Source organism: Prosopis cineraria, unplaced genomic scaffold (genome assembly GCF_029017545.1).
Source record: "Prosopis cineraria cultivar Desert tree isolate PC_DT_omini unplaced genomic scaffold, ASM2901754v1 PC9, whole genome shotgun sequence".
Taxonomy (NCBI): domain Eukaryota; kingdom Viridiplantae; phylum Streptophyta; class Magnoliopsida; order Fabales; family Fabaceae; genus Prosopis; species Prosopis cineraria.
In genome coordinates this window covers 13,779,520-13,803,913 of record NW_026555340.1, presented here as the reverse complement: position 1 = coordinate 13,803,913, position 24,394 = coordinate 13,779,520, and positions in this window count along the sequence as shown.

Genomic DNA, 24,394 nt, shown 5'->3' with positions numbered 1-24,394 from the left:
GAACCAAGAATTATTTTAAAAAGCGCTGTATAATAGAGACAAAAAATATTATATATAGCCTATTACCTCCATTTTAAATATAAGATATTTTTAATCAAAAATAAAAAAATAGCTAGCTAGTTAAGATTTCAATATTTTCTTAACTTTTTCCTTTTTTATTGATGTTTAATTATTTGTTCGGTATAAATTAAATCATCATAAAATATTTTTTATTAATAAAATATAGGATTTTGCAAAAATATTAAGTGTATGGTATGTATCTTGCTAAGTTTTACATTTTATATTGACTGGAATAGATAATGCGCGGGGCCGGTGGGACCGTGGCCTTCCTTCAAGAACGGATGGGTTCTCACTAGTCGCTCTTGCATTCACAATGTGAGGGTGGGACGCACCAAGAGATTGGGTCCCATCCCCACACGGTGAGACCGATGCGTGTTCATGTAATGTTTTTTTACAGTTGTTCAAAAAAAAAATGTTATTTATTGTTCAAGGCAGCAGTCATAAAATTAATCTTTTGAATTTGAATATTATTTAGGAAATTGTCTTTTTTTAAATAATATTTTTTCATATAGGTACTTTGATTGAAGGTAGCATGTTCATATTTAAAAAAAAACAAAGAAAAGAAAAAAAGAGTCCTAATCGCCTTCAAGTAAACATGAATTTAGCTTCTACAATAAGTCATCTATGGACTCCTAGAAGGCTAGAAGCTCGCTGGATACAGTGGCATTGGTTTTTTCGCAAGCTTACGCGCTCCATCAGGGACATTTCTGTCTGTTCAGTCAGCTTTCTTGTCTTTTGTAGTATTCGGTTCTGTTTAACGCTATCTGGTTAGTCGTTAACTGTAACTGGTTTAAGTGTGTGAGTTATTTTATTAATGTGTAATCTTTTTATTTATTTATATTAATTGACTATGTTAAAAAATAACAATTCTAAGCTTACAATAAGACGAGCAAAAAATTACTGTTTGATAGACCTTGGTGGTACAAAACACTAGTACAAAAATGACTTTTTACAGTGGTTAAAAATGACTTTTTACAGCGGTTAAAGAGACGATGTTGTTCCAGGGGGTGTAGAAAGTCTCTCTTTTTATATCGGTTATAAACCCGATGTAAAAAATTTAATTTTTACATCGGTTATAGAGCTGATGTTGAAAATTATATACAAGAAAATTAAAAAAAAATTACTTTAACTTTTTACACCGGTTGGGTTTTGAACCAGTGCAAAAAGTGGCTCCTAACCGGTGTAAAAAATATTATATTCTACAACGGTTGTGGTAATAACTGGTGTAAAAAGTATTTTATTTTTTTATACTATATTTATTTTATCGATTTTACCCATTCCTGTGCATAAAAATTGCCAAATCAGACAGCCCAATTAATTTACAATTGTTTATCAAGTATTTATTAACTATACAAAGCTATTTAACTATTAAAAAATTAATAATTATTTAAATTGTCAAAATTGCCATTCCTATGCATAAAAATTGCCAAATCAGACAACTCAATTTATTTACAATTGTTTATCAAGTATTTATCAACTATACAAAACTATTTAACTATTAGAAAAACTAATAATTATCTAAATTGTGTCAACTATTAAAATTAAAAACATGTCTAAAAATAACAAAAACCTCACAAGTTCTCCACAAAATAAGTTGCCCAACGTATGCGGATGTCTTCAATTTCAGCTTCAGAAAATGCATTCGAATTGTCGAACATTTAAAATTTGATTCATAAATAGACATATTAATCAATCTCAAATAACATAATAAAATAAAATTTTAAAAAATATATTTACCTCTTTTGTAAATTCGGTCATGCCTAATGTGATAATATTGAACATGTGCCTCATGACATATAGACCGCATAAGTTCGTCCTCACCAGTTGTCTATTACTCTGTATAAGAACAAATTATAAAAAATTAGTAAGAAATCTTAATAATTGAACATATTAATAAAGTATAGCATCACCTTTGGCTCAATCCATGTGAGATCCTTGAGCTCATGTCCATGCTTTTGTAAGACTACATTTTGATATATTCTCATTGCCCTATGATCAAGATTACCAAATTAGTAAAAATATTCAAAAAAAGTTAAATTAAATAGTTTAGTAAAAGTATTCTTACAAGTCTATCGTCTTCTTCATTTCTTTCCCAAGTTTGTAATGGAGGGAGCATAAAAAGACGATAGTATTGCTCTTCATTGAAAGAACAAATAACTGTCAATGGTCCCTGCTAAATATGATACAAGTTAAAATAAATCCATATTAAAAAAACTATTAATTATAAATTGATCCTTACGAGTGCACATATGGAGCCATAAAAATGTCCTTTTTGACTTCACATATTCTTTGTTGGAGGTACGCGGCCCTTAACTCTAGAGTATTACCTTTCTCTATCATGTGATGAGGGCAAAGGAATCCAAACTTATCACCTTTGCCCGATGTAATGCACAAATGATGAAGATACCTACAACAATGCAATTATATTAGTTTACTAAACTTAATGATTAACTTTACTTACAACAATGCAATTATATTAAAGAAAAGTATACTTACATCATAAATAGTTCAATGTGTGGTGTGGTAAGCTGATTATTCGACAGAAGTCGAACCAAATCTTCTCGTTCAATTGTCACTATCATGTCTTTCTTGCCTACAACCTCCGGATCCATTTCTAAACTCTTGAATTCAAATGATAAATCATATGCCATTAAGATCATTCGCTGATGCGAAGTCAACGAGGGTTGTGGAAGCTTTGGAAGATTCGGCGAGGAAAGCTTTTACATAATAAAAAGGCAAGAAATAGTTAATAAAAAACATATATTAGGAAGTTGCTACATAATAAAAATTCATGAAATTTCATACCACAGTTTGAACCAGATTCACAAGTCTCTTGGGCCATAGGATAAAATTGCAAACAGCTTCAACCATAGTCTTCACCTCATCAGTAGGGAATGGAACTAAAGCATCTGGCACTTTTGGATCTGCAACCACCACTCTTACTTAATCATCTTGAATTTGCTTGTGGTGGATGGTTGACCCTAAACTATAGATGCTACCAAGAGCAACCAAGCGTTTATCAAGATCTTCTAGAAATATCTCACATGGTTTACCAATGTTGTCACCAGAAGGACCCTCTAACACATGCTCAAGAATATTACTCCCTTTGTATTATAAAATGCAGGAGATGTATGAACTGGTTTAGCAGTTGTCTCCTGTCATGAGCTCATCATGCTCATCATCTCCTCCTTCATTTGCTCTTTCATTTGTAGAAGCTGAGCTGCAAATGAAGCTTTAAACTCATCCTTAGTCTGCTGCCTCACAGTGGATATCAATGTATCAAGCTCTTCTCTAGTAACTACACCTCCTAAATTAGGACGTGCAGGTGCTCCAAAGTAGTCCTTAATACCCACACCATATCCAACGCCCCTCACACGACCTAGATGCTCTGGCTTGCCTGTAGCAACTATTAAGATTCATTTCTGCCCTCTGGAATGAAGCTTCCTTGGGCTTATTGCTCCTTAAGAGTATCTATAATATAAAAATAATAATATTAATTAATAATATATATAATTGTATAGAAATTTAAAGGGACAAGGAATAATAATTTTACTTACAATCCTCTCAGCAATCTCCCGTGCTGTCTCACTTATATAGCCTCATTTCTTATACTGATGTTTGTATCTCCATTTCTCCTCTCGAGAGACAGGCGATGGTAGAGAAAGGAGTATGGAAGGATCAGTCTTGGCTTCTTCTTCTCTCTTCTTCTGTTTCTCTGCCATCAGTATATCATCAGCTTTAGCATAACCTCCACGAGACAGGGTGTGGGGGCATTGATTCTGCCGAGCAATTTCTCGCCCTTTAGCTCATTTTTCCTGTTAATAAATTGAATTTTAGATTTATAATTGAAGTAAATCTAAATAAACTTAAATAAATTAAAAATTAACAAACCATAGCCTTTTCAGAAGTTCGAATCCTGACAAATTCTTCTCAAGTATCTTCATCAAGAAACTGGTATGTATCAAGAGGATTGGGACAAGCCTAACCTTCTGGCACCTCGATAAAGATATATCTTTTAGTAAGATCAGTCTTAAAATTTCTCCAACGTGTTCCACAGTAAAAAATCAACTTGTGTCAACAATCTTGATTAGATGGAACATCGTATGTGAGCTACAATGAAGACATAAGATAATAATCAATAATTGCCCAATAATATATAACTATAAAAAAATTTTAATTTTTAATTATTTACCTGAATACTTTCCCAAATTTGTTCCTTCACACGTTCTGGCACATCAAGCTTATCCTCAAACATAATAGAAGGCTTGGTACGTGATAGGAGGCCAAGAAAACTAACAAACTTAGCTTTATGTGGCCTTATCGGGTTCCATCTCCGGTCAAATTGAATTGGTAACCTACGCCCAGCACTCCTACTTAATGTCAGATCTCTCAATCGTATACCACGTCTCCCCTCCTCACTAACTGGCTTTGACTCGGCTCCTCACTAGGGGTGCCCTGACTCAGCTCCCTACTAGAAGCAACATCACCAATTGATTGGCTCTGAGTATCATCACCTTGATTCTCCATATTCCTATTAATTCAAATAAATAAAATTAATTAAAAAAATAATCAAAGATAAGATAATTAAGAAAAATAATCCCACAACATAAATTTAATTGAACTAAATTAACATACTTTAATTTCAAAACTAAACTCATATAGGGATATTTTCCCATATCCCTTCATAGTGATCACTTCTTATGGCATGTTCATCATCTACTTCATCTACCACATCCAAAATTGGTAGCTCATTTGAGAAGTTAGGAGTTTTAGAAATATCAAAATTTGATTCATGATCGTCATTATTATCAATCATCCTTTTTCCTTTAAGTGCTATTGACCAATTTTTATTTGCTGGATCCGTGACATAGAAAACTTGTTTAGCTTGGTCTGCCATAATAAATGGAAGATACCATAATCAATCATCCAAAATTGGTTCGGCTGAATGTTGAAGTTTTCCATCAGATATCCTCTCATTTGCATGCCACATTAAGTTCTTTACATCATTAGTATTTGCAAACAAACGCTTGAACCTTAGTATAATTGGAAGATTCCATAAGACCTTTGTAGGAGCCCCCTTCTCTTTGTATCGTGGTACCTCACATTTCGGACGCTTCTCCTCCCTTCAAGCTCTTTTCTGTATAACACACAATCATTAGGACATGCGTGTATTTTTTTATACTTCATACCCATTAGACACAAGATCTTCTTGGCATCATAATAATGATTTGGTAGTGCATTGCCTTTCGGAAACATTATTTGAAATAACTCTAACAACTATGTGAAACTTTAGTCACTCCACCCAGCTCTTGCCTTTAAGGTAACTAGTTTTAACACCCCAGATAACAAACTAAAATCAGTGCACCCTGGGTATAGAGGCTTCTCTGTGTTAGTGCAAAAGTTATCATACACATGTGCTCGTTCAAAAGCCTCTTCCCCAACATCACGAATCATGTCCTCTAATCAATCTTGATTCATTTCTACTTCATCATCAAGATTATCAACTCCCACATATTGAGATGTGTTACTATAATTTTCCAATCATTCACCATGCCAAATCCATATTGTATAATTTTTGCAAATCCCATCACAAACTAAGTGCTCTCTTATTTCGACAACACCTAATCTCCTCTCATTCAAACAATTAACACAAGGACAATAGAACCTTTCACTATTGTCAACAGCATTTTTCTTAGCAAATTTCAAAAATTCTTTCACCCCATTATTATACTCGTCACTCGTTTTTCTAGCATTCATCCAACTACGATCCATGTGTCACCTTCTAAAGAATATAACTAATGTTATTACCTTCAAACTATTTCAAGAAACTAAGTTCCTAATTAAATTAAGATTTGAAAATTGGATCTTCTTCCCTAAAAATTGGATCTCCCAAGACTTTTAAAAAAAATTAAAAGAAAAAATTGACAATTTTAAACCAAATAAATGATCACATGCAACAACCTGAGGCCTTATGAAGCCACTAACAGCACTCCCAGCAACAATCAATATCATTAAAAACTAAATTTAAGCATTATAAAATTTAAAAATTTATATTCAACACATACTTGAGTAGCGGCAGCTGCAGCAACGGCTCAACACTAAGAGGGACGGAGAAGGAGTGGTGGAAGGGCAAGAGGGAGGGACGGGGGAAGGGGGGTGGCTGAGGGAGGGGGAGAGGAAGGGGGTGGGCAAGGGGACGAGGGAGAGGAGGAGTGGGCGGTGGGATGAGGGGGAGGGGGAGGGGGCTCGGCGGACCGAGGCGGAGAGGGAGTGTGGGCGGTAAGGGGAGGAGGGGGAGGGGTGGCGGGACGAGGGGGAAGGGGAGTGGGCGGCGAGGGGAGGAGGGGAGGCGGGACGAGGGGGAAGGGGAGTGGGCGGCGAGGGGAGGAGGGGGAGGCGGGAGGGGGAGGGGGCTGGGCGTGCCGACCGAGGGAGAAAGTGGAGTGGGCGGCGAGGGGAGGAGGGGGAGGGGAAGGGGAGGTGGCTCGACGGATGGTGGGGAGGGGGAGGGGGCTGGGCAGACGGGGGGGAGGGGGGCCGGCGAGGGAGAAGATGAGGGGGAGGGGGCTGGACGGATGAAGGGGAGATGAGGGGGAGGGCGCGAGAAAGGAGGAGAGGGAATTGATGAAAATGGAGAAAGGAAGGAGGAATTTTAAAAACACTTTTTACACCGGGTGTCGGGACACTTGGTGTAAAAAGTGTCAAATAATTTAATATAATTACAAAAATGCCACCGCCTTTATTTTTTATACCGTTTGCCTTCCAACCGATATAAAAAGTACCCCATAAATTTTATATTTTATACTAGTGAAAGTAATTTAGAAATATAAGATTTATTAAGTTGTTAATAGTCAGGTTCATAATTATAATAATACTGAAGGATTTAATAATAGAAAGTAATTGTCTATATATATATACACAATCACTTAATGGAATAATTAATTAAATAATGATTTAATTAATCAAACCGACTACTAAAACATTCTTAAGGGAGTGAGAAGAGAATATTATTGATATGAAGGACTTGGTGAGGAAACTAATGATGCTAATAGAGCTCAAGCAAAATGGCGCCCACTTGATTCTAGTTGGATTAGGCTAGATATTGATAACTTAGTAGACAACAATAGCTCTAGGCTCTACCATGCACCTTTGAAGGGCTAGCTCATTCGTGATGATCAGGCAAATTGGATCAGGAATTTTTCTAGATATTTTGGTTACTAACCCACCACTACAATATAACTTATTATGGGTATTATGGAAGGCTTATCCTTTGTTGCAATGAAAATTTTGACTAAAGTTAATGTGTAGTCTTATTTAATTAAAGCTTTCACGCTCATTTAACACGATTACAACAAGAACCATCATCTCTCCTGTACTATAAATAGGATTAGAGATTTAGTTATGAGAGATTGAGTTGTGATTTTTTATCATGTTTTTAGAGAAGTCAATAAATATGCTGATTGGCTTGCTTTATCATGCATCTAACAACAATTTAGATACTATAATTTTTGTTGGTTATTTACCCTTAGGGTATAGAAGCATTATTTGCTCTAACATAAACTGAATATTTACTTGCATATTTTTTTAGCCTTGTATTAAAAAAACCAAATAATAAATGGGTAATGTGTAAAACAATTATCGAGTAAGGTTTCCTAGATGAATCGAAAAGTAATGTCTTCATCAGAGATCCAATAACCACCTAACTCGTGCTATTTCTATCTTGTTTAACTATGATTACATTAATTACTTATAGTTTATTGGGAAAATATCACCAAAAGGCTACTGCCTACTGGAGGTATTTTGTATCGAGAAAAACCTTATGATTCTGATTGTTTTACTACACTCCCTTAGCCTTTAGTTGAAACTAAGTTTTTAAGGGAAATGACTTAAAATAATAAGTGTTCATCTTATATAAATAACAAGTCATTTAAATTTTGATAACAACATTACATTTAAAATTTAATAAGATTAAAAAACTGACAATATAGGTTTAATGGAACAAGTATTTGCCTTGCATAAACAACAAGCCATTTGAGTTTTAACAACAATTAATTCTTGATTAGCAACAACATCTTAGAATTTAACAAAATTGAAAAATTGACAGCATGGGTTTAATGGAACAACTATTCACCTTGTATAAATAATAAGTCATTTGAGTTTTGATAATAATCAATTTGTGATTGATAACAATACATTTAAACTTTAACAAAATTAAAAAATTGACAGCATAGATTTAATAGAATAAGTGATCACCTTAAATAAATAATAAGTTGTCCAAGTTTTGACAAAAATCAATTCATGATTGATAATAACACATTTGGACATTAACAACCAATTCTTGTTTAGTTGTTTCTCTTTCATTAAGAGGGGCAATTAACTCATCTCTCAAAAGAAAAATTATTTTCAGCTAAGGACCAAGTGAGTGCATTAAAAAAATAAAAATCTTAAGATCCTTCCTCGACATAAAATACCTTCAATGGTCCTCAAGTGATATTTCTCCTAGTTTATTCTTTTAATTTACTTTATTTTTTCAAGGTCTTTCTTTTCTTTTTGAAGAATTTCAAGAATACGGTGCACTACTTTTGGTTAAATGACTTTCTTAGATGGTAAAAGATTTCCTATATATATATATATATATATATATATAACCCATCCAAGGAATTAAATCAATGAAAACTTTTATGTAAGACAACTTTCTTATACAAACAGAAAATTTGATTAATCCTCTGATCCTCTATACCGTTTGGAGGAATGGAGGAGATCAATGATATCTAATAAATTTCCAAACGTTTGACTTGAAATGAGATCTAATTTTCAACCTCTAATTCTAGTATATATTTAGGCATTCAATATTTGATTGTCGTTATGGATAACTAATTAATTAGTTCTCCACATCTTTAAAGGCAAGCATACTTAAATCAACCTAGAAAACATGTACAAATTCAATCCCTATTATCAGACATAATGAGGTTATTGTTTTAAATTGATTCCCTCCCCCCTTCCGTAAAGCACATTTTCTTTGGATTGATCTCGTGGAAATTCAAAAATTCCTTTGAACAAACCTTATCCCTTTCTACATCTAAAAGCATCAACTTAGTTTCACACTTATTAATTAAGAACAGTAATTAAAAAATCAGACTAAACCAAATGATCGGACCAGTTGAACTAATTAGGCTAATAGCTCAGTCAAACTAAAAAAACTGTCTGGAGAGTTGGGCTGGATTGGGCTACTTTGGATTGATGGTCAGATCAAAAATTGAAATCAAATTGGGAATCAAGTCTGATTTTTAAAAACCAGACTATTAAAAAAAAATACCCTTTTGCTTTTGCTTTTTCTTTTTCTTTTGTTAATCATTTTTTAAAAAATAACAATTTTTTTAATCATTTAATATTATGTTGTATCATGTGGCATGTTAAGTCATGATAAACTCAAAATATTGATTTTATTTTTAAGTTAAGTAGTAATTTCATATGTATTTCTTATATTTAGATTATTATATAAATATATAATTTTTAATTTAATTATTATGTCATCAGTTTAACTATTAATCCAATCCGATTAAATCATGTGAATTGTAAACTATTTTTTTGGGTTCATTATCTGGTCTAATTCTGAAAAATATTGATTAAGAATGAATAAAAGAGGAAAGTACAACAAGGAAGAGAGAGCGAACAGAGAAGAGATGCAAGGTGTGCTTTTTCAGGTTTAAGAAAAATTACCCAAATAATTTATTTCGTTGAAAACATTATGTAATACTAAGACTCAACTTATTTGCCGAGATGCAAACTTCACCCTCAAATAATATTAAATTAGCTAACGAGCTAAGTAAATGTAAATATATGTATTTTAAATATGATTTACTTATATTTAAAAATGACAATATACATCCAAAATGTTGGAAGAGGGTCCTTTTGGCATTTGATAACAAAGAAAACAAAAAAGGTTATTAATTAGCTATATGGAATGGATGCTAATTGTTAAATGGGGCATGTTTTTATTTTAAAAAGTATTTTAAAAATCTTTGCAATCAAGTACTTGGGAGAGCCAAACTAATAAGGGTATTATTGTTTTTACACTCTAATTTTAAATTACACTTAGATCTTAAGAAACTTGGTTATGATTTCTAAATTTTGTAGGACTTATTTGTAAATAAGTTTTATGCATGAGATTTATACATAATTTTTCCTTATATCAATCAAAACTTATTATGCAATACTGCTTTCTATACAACATAAAATTTGATTAATCCTCTCCCGTTTTGAGGAACATGGGAAAACACGAAATCTAAGAGCTTGTTTAATTGTGTTTCCAACTTTTATTTTCAAAATACTATTTTATAATATAGTTTATAGAATATTTTGAGAATAAAATAAATTTTTTATTTTTATTACATTAATTTGAAATAAATTATGTTAATTTTAAAATTGAAAACATGGTAAAAGTTAAAAATCAACTGATAGTGATAGTCTCCAGTGATTACTAGTAATGACTTATAACAGTGATCAACCTAGTAATTTCTAATAGCTAAATATAATGTACTTTGAAAACAAAAAAATGAAATGAAAATAGCTCTAATATATTTTATTTTTTTGTTTTTTAAACAAATGAGAACATTTTTAAAAACAGTCAAATTTAAATTACTTACTTAAACAAATTTTTTATTTTCCTAAAAACACAACATTTAAAAAAAAACCAAGCATGCTCTAGATTTCCCAAAATTTTACTATAAGTTAGATTTAATTTTCAACCTCTCGTTCTTAGTCTATGTTGGGATTATATTCGATATTTGATTATTGGTGGATAGCTAATTTGTTCTCCGGATGCTTAGGGGCATGCAAGTCAAATCAACCTAGAAAAACAAACAGTGTTATATTGATGGCTGGCTGTGATAAGCCTGCAGACACAACAAGCTTTAAAATAACTTAATTAAGAAACGCGTTAATTAATACAATTGTTGTAGATTAAGTTACGATTTCCACTGTTCATATAAGAATCCTAGAACAACAACGTGAATTGTGAATCAAGCTGTTGTTGCTATTACTACTATTATTATGTAAAGGACTTTTAAAGCTTCGAAACAAGTTAAAGAACACCTCGATAGATTAAATTATTAATTTTTGAAGCTGATCAAAATTAGAGGGAAATTAGTGACTTGTTAAGTTAGAGGGAATTTAAACTGGGGGACCACAGCATGCACTAGCTTGTCAAGTTTGGAAGAGCCGCCAAAATGGGCACCTGAGTATTTAATAAGTTTTAATTTCAAAAACAAATAAAGGGACAGTTTCAATTAAGGACTAAGGATGTGATTTAATTACTAGTGGATTTAAAAAAAAATCTAAAACTTCAGTTTAGTTTTGGGGGAGTGAAGTGATAATAATTTCAATAGTAAAAAGACCAAAATATCCTTTACTTATTATACACAATCATTAGTTATTAATTTTCTCACTTTATTTGTTAATGTACCAAGATGAGTTGTAAATTACATGAGTTGACATGTCAATAATTATACAAAACTTGATATCAGTTGTTCAATTACAAGCAGTAACATTAGTTATTAAATTGCTAATTTTATTTGTTAATTTACTAATATCAGTTATAAATTACTGACAAGTCTTATAAATTACAACTGATGTTAGTAAATTAGTAAATAAAGTTTGCAAATTAACAGCTAATGTTGCTACTTATTTGACAAACTGATGTAATTTATAACTGATATTGTTAAATTAATATGTAAAATAAGAAAATTAATAACTAATAATTTTATATAAAAAAAGTGAAGGGTACTTTACTTTTTTTATTGTTAAAATTATTTCTACTTTAATCCTCCTAAATTAAACTGAAATTTTAGATTTTCTGAGAAACCACGAATAATTAAGTTATATTGTGATCCTCGATTGAAATTCTCCCACAAACAAACTTCTGTTCTCACTTCACACCTGAGCTAAACCTCCCCCCTCTCTCTCTCACACAACTGACAACTTTCACGGATCATTTTTTTTTAATAAAAGGGGATTTTTTTTTTTTGGCTTGAAAAAGATGAAATATTTATTCAAAAGCATTCCTACACCGATGCTACGTCCCTTTCTTTCATAGACCTCAACTATATAGTGGTTAAGAGCTGCTATATAATTGCCTTTGGATTATATAATGCTAGAATATATAGCAACTAAAAACTGTTATCTATTGACAAATATAACCGCTATATGGAATCTTTTTTTTTTAGTAGTAAAAATTTGTCCATTGCTGAACTTTATTCTCACATTTTCAGTTAGCACAGCATAATGCAAGCTCAATAGATTTTTGCTTAAAAGGATTTTGGGCTTCCTAGTTTCTCCAACGGAATTGCATGCTATATGATCTCTCTTAAAGCCAGAGGCCAGTCTCATTATTTATGCTATATTAAGTAAAAATGATGTTGATATGGGGATTTGGGAGATAGGCATTTTTTTTTGCCCAGGCATTTTTTTTTTGGCCACATGGAAGTGGGCATTTGAGATCACTATAATATAATAATATGTGAGCTAGCTTTTTTACTAAAATTTATATATTTGTTTTTGCCAACATGATTGAGTTTTGCGGAAAGGCTACATTGGTGGCCTGTTGAGTGACTTAGACAAGCGTTGTATAGGAAAGAAGCAATTAATTAATGGTGTATTATAGTTTTAGGATCAAAAATAAAGATATGAATATAAAAAATACATAATGAAGGCGAACAAGGAGGAGATCAAAATCAGACAATCTTGGAACAAAAATTCCAATACAACTCATAAAGCAACAAGAAATTTGTACTCAAAAAGGGTGTAACTTATTTTTGTCCAGAAACAAGTTTCTGAAAAAAAGATAAAGGAACCCAGAAAATGCAACAATTATATTCTTTTGAAATTATTTGTATCCTGATTTCTTTGTGATTGCGCTTCCTAAATTTATTTAACTTTTTTTAAAAGTATTTAAACATTGACTTAAAATTTGGAATGATGAGTTGATTGTTTTTGTTTTGGGTATCACATTTACTTTATAAATATATTATTAAAGTGTAATTTTTTTAATAGAAATTGATTCATTAAGACCACAAGATAACAAGATCAAAATACATCAAAGTGTTCATTTCTCTCCCCACCTTTTCTTCGATCTCAAGTGAAAAATGGAGGATAGTTAAAGAAATGACCGTTTGAAGATAAAGTATGAGCAAACATTGTCACTTAAAGTGCAATTTAAAACTTTTCCATCATAGTTCAAATTTTTTTTATTATGATAGACTTTTATTTACTCGGTTCATTCATTACCATGATAGGCTTTTTTATACCATGCTATGGTGTTTTTGTTTTATTTAAAATGCTAAATCTTTTTCTTTTCAAATTATAGTAGACCTTTAATACTTGATTAGTTGTTTTATTCTTTTCTATTATGATTAACATATTTGAAATGTGTTAAAGCTTTTCTATCACGGTATACTTTTATATAGGTTTATCTTCTTTAAGTACTATGTCAAGTTTAATTATTCATGGTTAGTAGGAGAGGATATTATATATTCTAACACAGAGATGTAACGAGCGAAGTTCACTACTTTCTGTTTATTCCAAGATAAAGAGTTAATGATATAAAAGAGCTTTTTTTGGGAATTGAAAACTTGGGGAATCTTGTAAAGGTTGACGCCAACACTACTTAATAATTTCTTGACATTCAAGATTTCAAATCTCTTTAACCTTGGAAGAGGCGTAAAGTCAAAAGAGATGTCAAAGAAAATAGGGCAATGACAATCAAATGCAAACTATAGATAAATTCAAATTATTTACTTAAACGAAAATTTTTAATTAAAAGAACATGACAGTAAAAACAGAAATCAAGCATGCTCTAAATTTCCCAACATTTAAGTATAAATTAGATTTAATGTTGGGAAAATGACACTTATATTTGGGATCCCATAAGAACATTAATGACAATTATAAATCTTAAATTATTAAAATTTCAATAACAGACCATAATACTTACTTAAAATAAGTTAACTTTTTGTCAATTTACTTGAGATTCACATTGGATTTTAGTAAATTTTCAACTAATGCTACAAAAATTTCTAACTTATTTTTTTTTGGCTAATTTCCAAAGTGATAGCAAAATATTACAAGTGAATGATTTGTGATTTATAAGTGACTCTCATAGATTTCTAACTAACGTTGCAAATAATCTCAAGTGTATTTGATAGATTTTCAATAAATTTATCAATATATTGATAGCAAAAGAATCATAAGTGGTTGGCTTGCAATGCACAACTCACTCTTATAAATTCCCAATTAACATTATAAATAATTCCATGTACACTTATTTGATTTTTCATGTGATTTATCTGTATATTTATAGCAAAAAAATTAAGATTCACAACTGATTCTTGTAAATTTCCAATTGAAGTTATAAATAATCCAAAGTGTATTTAGTAGATTTTCTAATTAACTATTCGTATTTTTTAAATGCAAGTAAGAACCATGGTCTATTATTGTGATTTTAATAATTCAAAATCTGTAATTGTCATTAATGTTTTTATGAGATCCCTAATTATCATTTTCCCTTTAATTTTCAACCTCTAGTTCTTGGTGTATGTAGGATTCAATATTTGATTATTGATGGATGGCTAATTTGTTCTCCGGATCTTTAGGGGAAGAAATTGAAATGACCTAGAAAACAAGCTGAATTTTTAAAGCTCAATGAAGCATAGTCTTCTTTTTTTAAAAAAAAAAACCATGAAGCAGTCTTTGAAATGAAATAAACAGTGTTAATTGATGGCTGGCTACGATAAGTCTGCAGTCCAATACATTTCCTATTGACACACCAAGCTTTAAAATAACTAAAGAAACTCGTTAATCAATATAATTATTGTAGATTATTAAGTTATGATTTTCATTGTTCATATAAGAATCCTAGAACAACAACGTGAATTGTGAATCAAGTAGTTATGATGTGAATTTACTATTCGAATTGGCTTGTTAGTATTTTTGGCTGTTGTTGTTGTTGTTGTTGTTGTTGTTGTTGTTGTTGTTGTTGTTGTTGTTGTTGTTGTTGTTGTTGTAAAGGACTTTTAATGCTTCGAAACAAGTTAAAGAACTCTGAACACCTCAAAGGATTAAATTATTAATTTTTGAAGCTGATCAAAACTAGAGGGAAATTAGTGACTTGTTAAGTTAGAGGGAAGTTAAACCAGGGACCATAGCACACACTAGCTTGTCGAGTTGGAAGAGCCATCAAAATGGGCACTTGAGTATTTGAATAATAAGTTTTCATTTCATGAACAAACAAACAAACCGACCCACCTCTGTTCACACTTCCGACTTCACATCTCTCCTCTTTCTCTCTCTCTCACAAACACACAACTGGCAACTTTCATCACGGGTCATTTTTTTTTAATTGAATAAAAGGAGATTTCTTTTTTTGGCTAGAAAAAGATGAAATATTTATTCAAAAGCATTCCTTCACAAATGCTGCCTCCCATTCGTTCTTAGGTTCCTAACTCTTCACCCTACCTTTAGGCCTAGTTTAGTATGAATAAAATTGAGTTGTAGATGTATGTTTAGTGTGAAGATGGAATCCATATATAATTTTAATAAATATATGTATTTAAAATAGATAAAGATCAAAATGCCATTGTAAAAATTAAAATAAAAACAAAAAAAATTCATGACTAATGGCAATTCCATCATGCTATGAATGAAATTGGATTATGGGTATTTTGGTGGAATTAAAATTCATAAAGAATTTGGATTCATGCATGCGAAAGCAATAAAAGTATGATTTCAATTCTAATTTCATTTTTCCTTGGCCAAATTCTAATGTACCAAATATGACCTTTCCGTTATCATCATTGGCAGTGGACAACAAGCACACCCCTTCTCTCACTACTCTTCTTGCCCTTTCTCTCACTCATTTTCTCACCCATAGAAATTTACGCCTAAAGCCCAATATATTTTAAATTGATTCTGCAAGCTCAAAAGCTTTATATGCAAATATATTTTTTGGTGAAAAAACTCATTTATCTCTCATTTGAAATGTATAAGTTTCTTAGGTATATATACAATAAAATATTCATATATAATATGATAAAATTTATACATTAATAATACAATGTCTGTTGATTATACATAATCAATGTGATTTAGTTGAATAATGTATAAGTTCCATAGGTGTATGAATGACAGAATATCCGTATATAATATAACAAGGTCCATGCATTAATAACATAATATCCATTCATTATATATAGTTTGTGTGATTTAATTGAATAATAATATACAAGTTTCCTACACACAATAAAATGTCCATATATCACATGACAAGATTTATATATGAACATGCATGATGTTATTTTTCAAACAAGGGGCAAATGAGTCTCAGAAAACATATATGCATGTAAGTTTTTTGTGTAGGCACAATAAATTCAAAATATATCGAACCTTATATGCTAATTTCTTCTCATTCAGCTATCCCAATCACATGTATTGATTCCAACTCTAGGAATTTGACGGGCCTTTTTTTTAACCAAAATAAACAACTGATTCAAACACCACGAGCACCGAGCAATATACCAGAAACAGCAGATTTTATTGTTCATGAAATTGTTGTGCGGCTGTATGCATTTTATGATCCCTATAAAAGATTTATCTACTCACATGGGTACTTATTAAAAATAATTTTCAATCACTCATCAAAATTAAAGGAGAGTGATTAGTGATTACCTTAATTGAATCTTTCTTAAAATTTAAAAATATCTCCCAACTTTTTTCTTATTAAGAACCAAGAAATTCTTTTTAAAAGCGCTCTAGACAAAAAATATTATATATAGCATATTACCTCCATTTTAAATATAAGATATTTTTTAATAAAAACAATAAAAAATAGAAAGCTAGTTAAGATTTCAATATTTTCTTAACGTTATCCTTTTAAATATATTATTGATGCTAAAGTTGCAAAAATAAGAATTTAAATACCGCTTGTATATAATTCAAGGGACATGAGAGGTATAGGAACCACTAAAGGTACTATATATAGAAGAAAGAACAACAACTACTAATTCATCAGTACAAACTAGGGCTGTGCAGAAAAACCTCAAATCCGGTCTGTTTGGTCTGACCCGGTCCAACCCGGTCTTGAAAAATTCAACCCGAACAAAAGATTGGACTGAACGGGTCAGACTGCACATACGGGTCAGACCAGACTAGAGACTGCTCTTTCGGACCAATCAGTCCGGCCCGGTCCAGGTTATTTTTTTAATATTAAATATTAAATAACTATATTATTTACAAAAAAAAAGATCTTACTTAGTTGAGCCCAGTAACAGTACCCTCACACCTCACATGCATGCTTCAGACTCGGTCTCTGAACTCTAAAGTCTGATAGCCTCATTTGTCATTTCTCCATTTCTTTATGTCGCATGAAAATATGATTATAGGGTAATTTAAACAAAAATAAAATACAAGAGACAAAAAAATAGAAATCTTACATTTATAATTAACACAAATCTCTAACTAGCTCTTTGACACTTGCAAGAATAAAAAAAACAGTAGTAATATTTATAGGTATTGAATAGTATGACACCTTTTTTGTACTTCATATAATACGCGAGAAAGATGATTATTTATACTCTAAAAAACTAAAAGAAACATAATTAATCTCATAACAAGGATCATGTGTAATTAAATAGTGCTTGCTTTGAAACTCAAACGGTAATAAGCTTATAATATTGATACAAGTGAATAGGAAAGGGGATATGAGGGCCTTTTTTTTTTGGAGAGAGTTGGATTCAAGAAACTGGACTGGTCCAGTAACCCGGTGGACCAAGTCCAACCCGGTCCAGGTCCCGGGTCCAACAAGACTAGACCAGTCTTTGGACTGAAAATTCTAACCCGGTCTCCATTCAGACTAGACTTCGGGTTGACATCCAACCCGGTCCAGTCCGGTATTTGTGCAGCCCTAGTACAAACCATTAAAGTTTTTATGTTGGAGATTGCAAACCATTAAAGTTCCATAAGAAACAATGTCATCATGTTGATTCTGTCTAGCGTGCTCTAATAGTGTGGGTTACTAGGTTACACGGGCCCACACATGTGATAGTATTACGGATCATACCATATTAAGAGAGGCTACAAGATACTGCATTTTCTTCCCCTCTTCTTTTTCCTCGCTTTTCCTTCTTTTTCTTCCTCTTTCAACGCCGACGCCCTCCTTAACCTCTGAGCATTCTTTCACCAATGCTGCTTTGCTTTCTTCCAAAGTTCCTAATTCCTCCTCCCTCTACCCTTTTGAGCACATCCTTTCTCTCACTACTCTTTCTAACCCTTTCTCTACTCTTTCTCTCCCATTCTCACCCATTTTTCTCGCTTAATATTATATATACAGTTATCCCAGTCTCATACATTGATGGGCCATTTTGTGACCGAAATAAAATAACTGACTCAAACAAGATCACCAACTAATAAACTGGAAAGAGAGCAGATTTTATTGTTCATGAAATTGTTGTGCGGCTGTATACATTTTATTCTCTGCAAAAGATTTATCTAATCACTTGGGTACTTATTATAAATCACTCTCAATCACGTCACCAAAATCAAAGAAGAGAAATTAATTTGTTTAATCTTTCTTAAAATTAAAAAATATCCCTGCTTTCTTCTTACTAAAGAGGAAAAGAAACATAACATTCAATGAATTATATAGAAATGCTAAATTAAAATTAAACTCTCCTTTTAGTAATTAGCTAGGAGTAAAATTAGAAAATGTTAACTAATTAATAACCCTTTATATATGTGACTTATATTAATTAAGAACCAAGAAATTATTTTAAAAAGCACTCTATAATAGAGAAAAAAGATATTATATATAGCCTATTACCTCCATTTTAAATATAAGATATTTTTAATTAAAAATATAAAAAAATAGCTAGCTAGTTAAGATTTCAATATTATCTTAACTTTTTCCTTTTAAATTTGTCATTGATGATTAATTATTTGTTACGCATAAATTAAATCATCATGAAATATTTCTTATATATTAAAATTAATATAATATAGGATTTTGCAAAAATATTAAGCGAACGGGATATATTTAGCCAAGATTTACATTTTATATTGACTGGAACAGATAATGCACGGAGCCGTGTCCTTCCTTCAGGTGAGAACCCATTCTTGTCCCTCCTGTAGGTGGGGTGGGACCCCATTGCGATGGCAGGAGTGACTGGGATTTTCACTTGAAAAGAATCGTAATCCCCTTCACGAAACGATGCATTTGCCTTCTCTAATAAGTCATCTAAGAACTTCTAGAAACTCGCTGGACACAGAAACGGCATTTGGTATTTTTGTCAGCTTATGCGGTCCATCAGGGATATTTCTGTCTTTTTAATCAGCTTTCTTTTCTCAGATGAATTGAAAAATAATGTCTTCACCAGAGATTCAATAACCACCGAACTCGTATTGTTTCTATCTAATTTAATTATGATTATGCTAGTTACTCGTAGGTTATTCTTTTATTTTATTTTTTCAAGGAAATTTCTTTTCATTTGAAGAATTAAAAAAAAATGGGGTGAGTTTATCTCCACTATCTTTCTACTACAAATCTAAATCATTGAAATTAAATTTATATTTTAAAAAATAATCAAACCTAAATTATTAAATTCAATTAACAGCTCAGATTTACAGTAATCTCTCATCTGCACTCCTCTATAGACAGAGGAGGAAAGCCAATTCCTTTCAAGAATAGGGTGCAAACTTTTGGTTAAATGACTTTCTTAGATGGTAATAGATTTCCTATTTGCTTTGTGAGTTAATCAAAAGAGATCCTATATCACACACACACACACACACAAGAGTTTACAATGGGAATGGAAACTTGAATTGTAAACCTTTTACCCTTATTAATAAATAGATATGATTAAATAATTTAAATATAAAATATAATTATAATTTAATTTTACATAATATATACCTAACTTGTTTAATTCAGTAAAAAATTAATGAGTTTAAAGAGTTTAACCATGTTTAAATTTAGTATGAGTTCTTTAGCAAGTTGATATGATTTTATAAGTTAAATTAAAAGATGAAAAATGTAAAACTCAAAGAGAATCAACTTGCAAGTTTAATTAAGTTTATATCTAATATAAATTTATAGATGAGTTGATATAATTTTATAAGCTAAAAATGTAAAAAGATAAACTTGGAGAGAGAGAGAGATAGAGAGAGACCCATTCAAGGAATTAAATCAATGAAAACTTTTTATGTAAGGCAACTTTCTCATATAAACGGAAAATTCGATTAATCCTCTGATCCTCTATCCCGTTTTGAGGAACACGAGAGAACGAAATCTAATAAATTTCCAAACGTTTAACTTCAAATGAGTTTTAATTCTCAACATCTAATTCTAATATTGTAGGCATTCAATATTTGATTGTTAATATGGATAACTAATTAGTTCTCCACATCTTTAAAGGCAAGCACAATTTAATCAACCTAGAAGATATGTACAAATTCAATCCTCATTATCAGACATAATAAGGTTTGTTGTGCAGAATCTCCCAGGAGGAAATAGGATAAAAATATTTGGAAGTCACAACCAAAATTTTAAAGAATAATTTTAAAAACCTCTCTAACGTGTGGTTTGCATATAGCAAAAAGGACATGAGAGTCGATTGTATGCAGAAAATATGTTAAGCATCCCACAACACCCATCTACATGAATGGTTATCTTAAGTTAACTATATAAATTTAAATGACTTTAAAAATATCTTAATTACCCTTAACAAAAAAAATAAAATGAAAAAGAAAAATAAAAGAGAGAATTTTATTTATTTATAAATTAGACTTGACCTAGAATGAAACCAAGGGCCTAGGTAACCTTTTAAGGAATCAAAATTCATATAGTTTAAGGTAAAAATGTGCATCTCTTGATTGAGAATTTTTTTAAAGAAAATATAAAATATTAATTTTTTATAAAATAATTTTAATGTTGGTTTGCATTTCTTTATTTGTAACGAAATTTTGAGAAACAATTTTGGGAAAATATTTTGATAAAATTTATGAAAATGTCATGTATCCCAGAATCCATCTTCCAAATATAATTTTTTTAGGAAAATATTTTATTTTTAAATATTTTGAAATATGTACTCATGATAATTTATCACCACGTAGGTTAACGAATTGACTTATAAACATGTGAGGATTTAAAAAATCACAAATAAAAAATACAATAAAATTATATATATGCAATAATTTATCATCATATATGACAAATTAATTAATTATAAACTTATGAGGACTTTCGAAGTCTCACACAAAAAAGTTTAAAATTAGAGACAATCGAGAACACATTGGTGGACAAGCCTAGGGGTTACTTATTGTTAACATGAATTAACCATATACCTGTGGTGATTTAGTACACTCACGATTTGCTAATTGATGCTCTAAATGTACTCATTGATTTTTGATATAGAAATTTTAGAGGAATAATTTATTGTTATGATTTCTTATAAGAGGTAAATATAAGAGCCATCAATCCAATTAGATAAATATTTAATGATAGAGAAAATCCTTACCAAGTATTGCTAGGGTAGATGGTCATACGTGCTGTTTGAAATCAAAGCTGCAGATATTGTTTCCCATACAAAAGGCATCAAGAATATCATGCATAGGTTTTAAATCTAAGGACAAAATTGTGTACCTTCATGATTCCCTTTAGCAAATTATCAAAAAAATTTGTATGTATCCACCGTAAAACTCTTCCAAGTTCCAAGAATTCAATGAAGATGAGAAACATTAACCACGGATTGCCAACACCAAAGCATTAACTGTGATCATATAAGATTATTGCATGCCATCATCTATTCAAAACCTTTTCCTTGTATTATCTCCAAGTTTTTCCTCCTCCATCCCTCTTTTTTACAGTTTTCTTAAATCTCTCTAACTACCTTCTCTGTTCCACATTTACTTTCCTTTATATAGATTCTTATACTTAGGGTTCTCTATATTCATAATTATATTGTGATATTTTTAATCTATATAAGTTTTTTTATATATTCATTGGTTATTATTATTTAGAGATTATATATTATTCATCTATTATTATATCCTCCTTATTATATTATTTTGGAATCTTTGAATCTTAATATTAAATATTATATTATATTTTGATTGTTATATTATATTAAAATATTCAAATCTTTATAACTCATATATTGTTAATATTAATATTAGATCATGGTCTGATTTGATTATAGTGGTACCATTTTTTATTATCTTTAGATCAAAGACTGTTTAAATTTTTATTTATTTATTTTGTTATTATAATTGTTTTTATTTTCATTCTTATTATTTGACAGCGGTTGCTTTTATACAATGTTTTTTATAATTTACATTTTCCATTATCTCTTTTTTATTCATTTTTAATGTTATCTGATTTTCTTCTAAGGGCCCAAATAAAATACGGCTTACAAGGTTATTGTCCTAAATTGATTTTTTTTTTCCCCTCCGTAAAGCATATCTTCCTTGGATTGGTCTTGTGGAAATTATAAATTGAATCAAAAATTCCTTTGAACAAGCCTTGTACTTTTCAACATTTAAAAGCATCAATTTGGTTTGACATTTAATTAAGAACGCAAAATAGGCAAAAGTGCAACAAGGAAAAGAGAGATCAGAAGAGAGATGCAAGGTGTACTATTTCAGATATAAGAAAAATTAGCCAAATAATTTTTTTTCGTTGAAAATATATTAAGACTCAACTTATTTTTAGAGATGCAAACTTCACTCTCAAATAATATTAATTTTTTAATATTAAATTAAACTATCCAAATTAAATTAAATTTAATGATAAAAATATCTACAAATTTTTATTTTAATAAAGTTAATATTAAAATTTTTAAATTTGAACAGTCCAAATCCACTTTCCCAGTCGCACCCAACAAAAAACAAAAAACAAAAATAAAAAGCCTGCTTGGCTCGCTGTAAATACAATCATTACTACAATAATCATAGTTTTGAGGGGGTTCCTTTTCTTTTTCTTGTTTTTTTTTTTTTTCCCATTCCATTTCCATGTATTTCGGTTTCCAAGAGCTAAGACGATAAGGACCTGAAAAGCTCAAAAGTGTGAGCGAAGGCGACGACCGGTGGAAACACCGGACATGCTAACGGCTCTCTCTCTCTCTCTCTCTCTCTATATATATATATATATATTTGCCAAACCACTCTCTGCCTTCTATTTCTTACGCCCCCTCTATTTCTTTTTTTTTTTTGGACGAATACACCCCCTCTATTAGTAAAGCGGAGTCAGTATGAGTAATCTCAAAAATCTGTACGGTTGAGATTTACATGTTTTATTTTGTTATATTTTTATATTTAATATTTATTAAAATAAAAATTAAAAAATTTAATAAATCTATCTTATCAACCATCTAGATAATATATATTTAATTTGGGTAGGTCAATTTTTATTTTCATACAAAAAATAATGACTATCCAATTTAATAATAATTTTTTTATAATTTTTACAAATTTACTGTTTAGATATATGTGAAACAGTTTAAATTTAACATTAATTTTTTTATAATTTTTAATATTTTTAATTTTAGTAATAATAATATTAAGAATAAAGATAATATCTAAGCTAACACTTTAAAAAAAAAGAAAAAAGTTACAAGTTAAAAATTTTAAAACTGAATTGTCCAAAGTAATTTTGGATAGTTAATTTATAAAAATTTTAAAAAATTTTAATATTAAGTTAGGTTTTAAAATTAAATTTATATTATTCAGATTGGTAATAAACTTGTCACATTATGAGCACCCAAATTGGCTATTAAAACACCCCCTCCTCTCTTCTATTTCTTTGTAGGTTTCTTGTACTGTTTCTGATGTTTTAGGATTTCATTTTAAGTTCGTCTATGGTACTCATTGGGGAATGAGCATGGTGCACATCAGCTGATGAGATTTAGATTGCATTTTAATCTAAACAGTCCAAATTTAAAACTTTTTAAAATTTATATTTTATATTTTAAAATAAAAATTTATAATTTATCATCAATGGGACAAAATAGTTTTAATCAAGATGATCTAATTTAATTTTAATATATTTATAATTTTTATAAATTATTTATCTTGATATATTTTGGACACTCTACATTTAACATTAATTTTTTATAAGTTTTTGTTTTATAAAAAATAAAATTAAAAATAAATATAATATCTTAACTATTACTTTTCTACTAAAAATATTTTTTTAAAAAATTATTAATTAAAAATTTTAAATCTAGACTGCCTAAAATAAATCTAAATAATCAATTTATAAAATTATAATAGAATTTAATATTAAAATCGGACA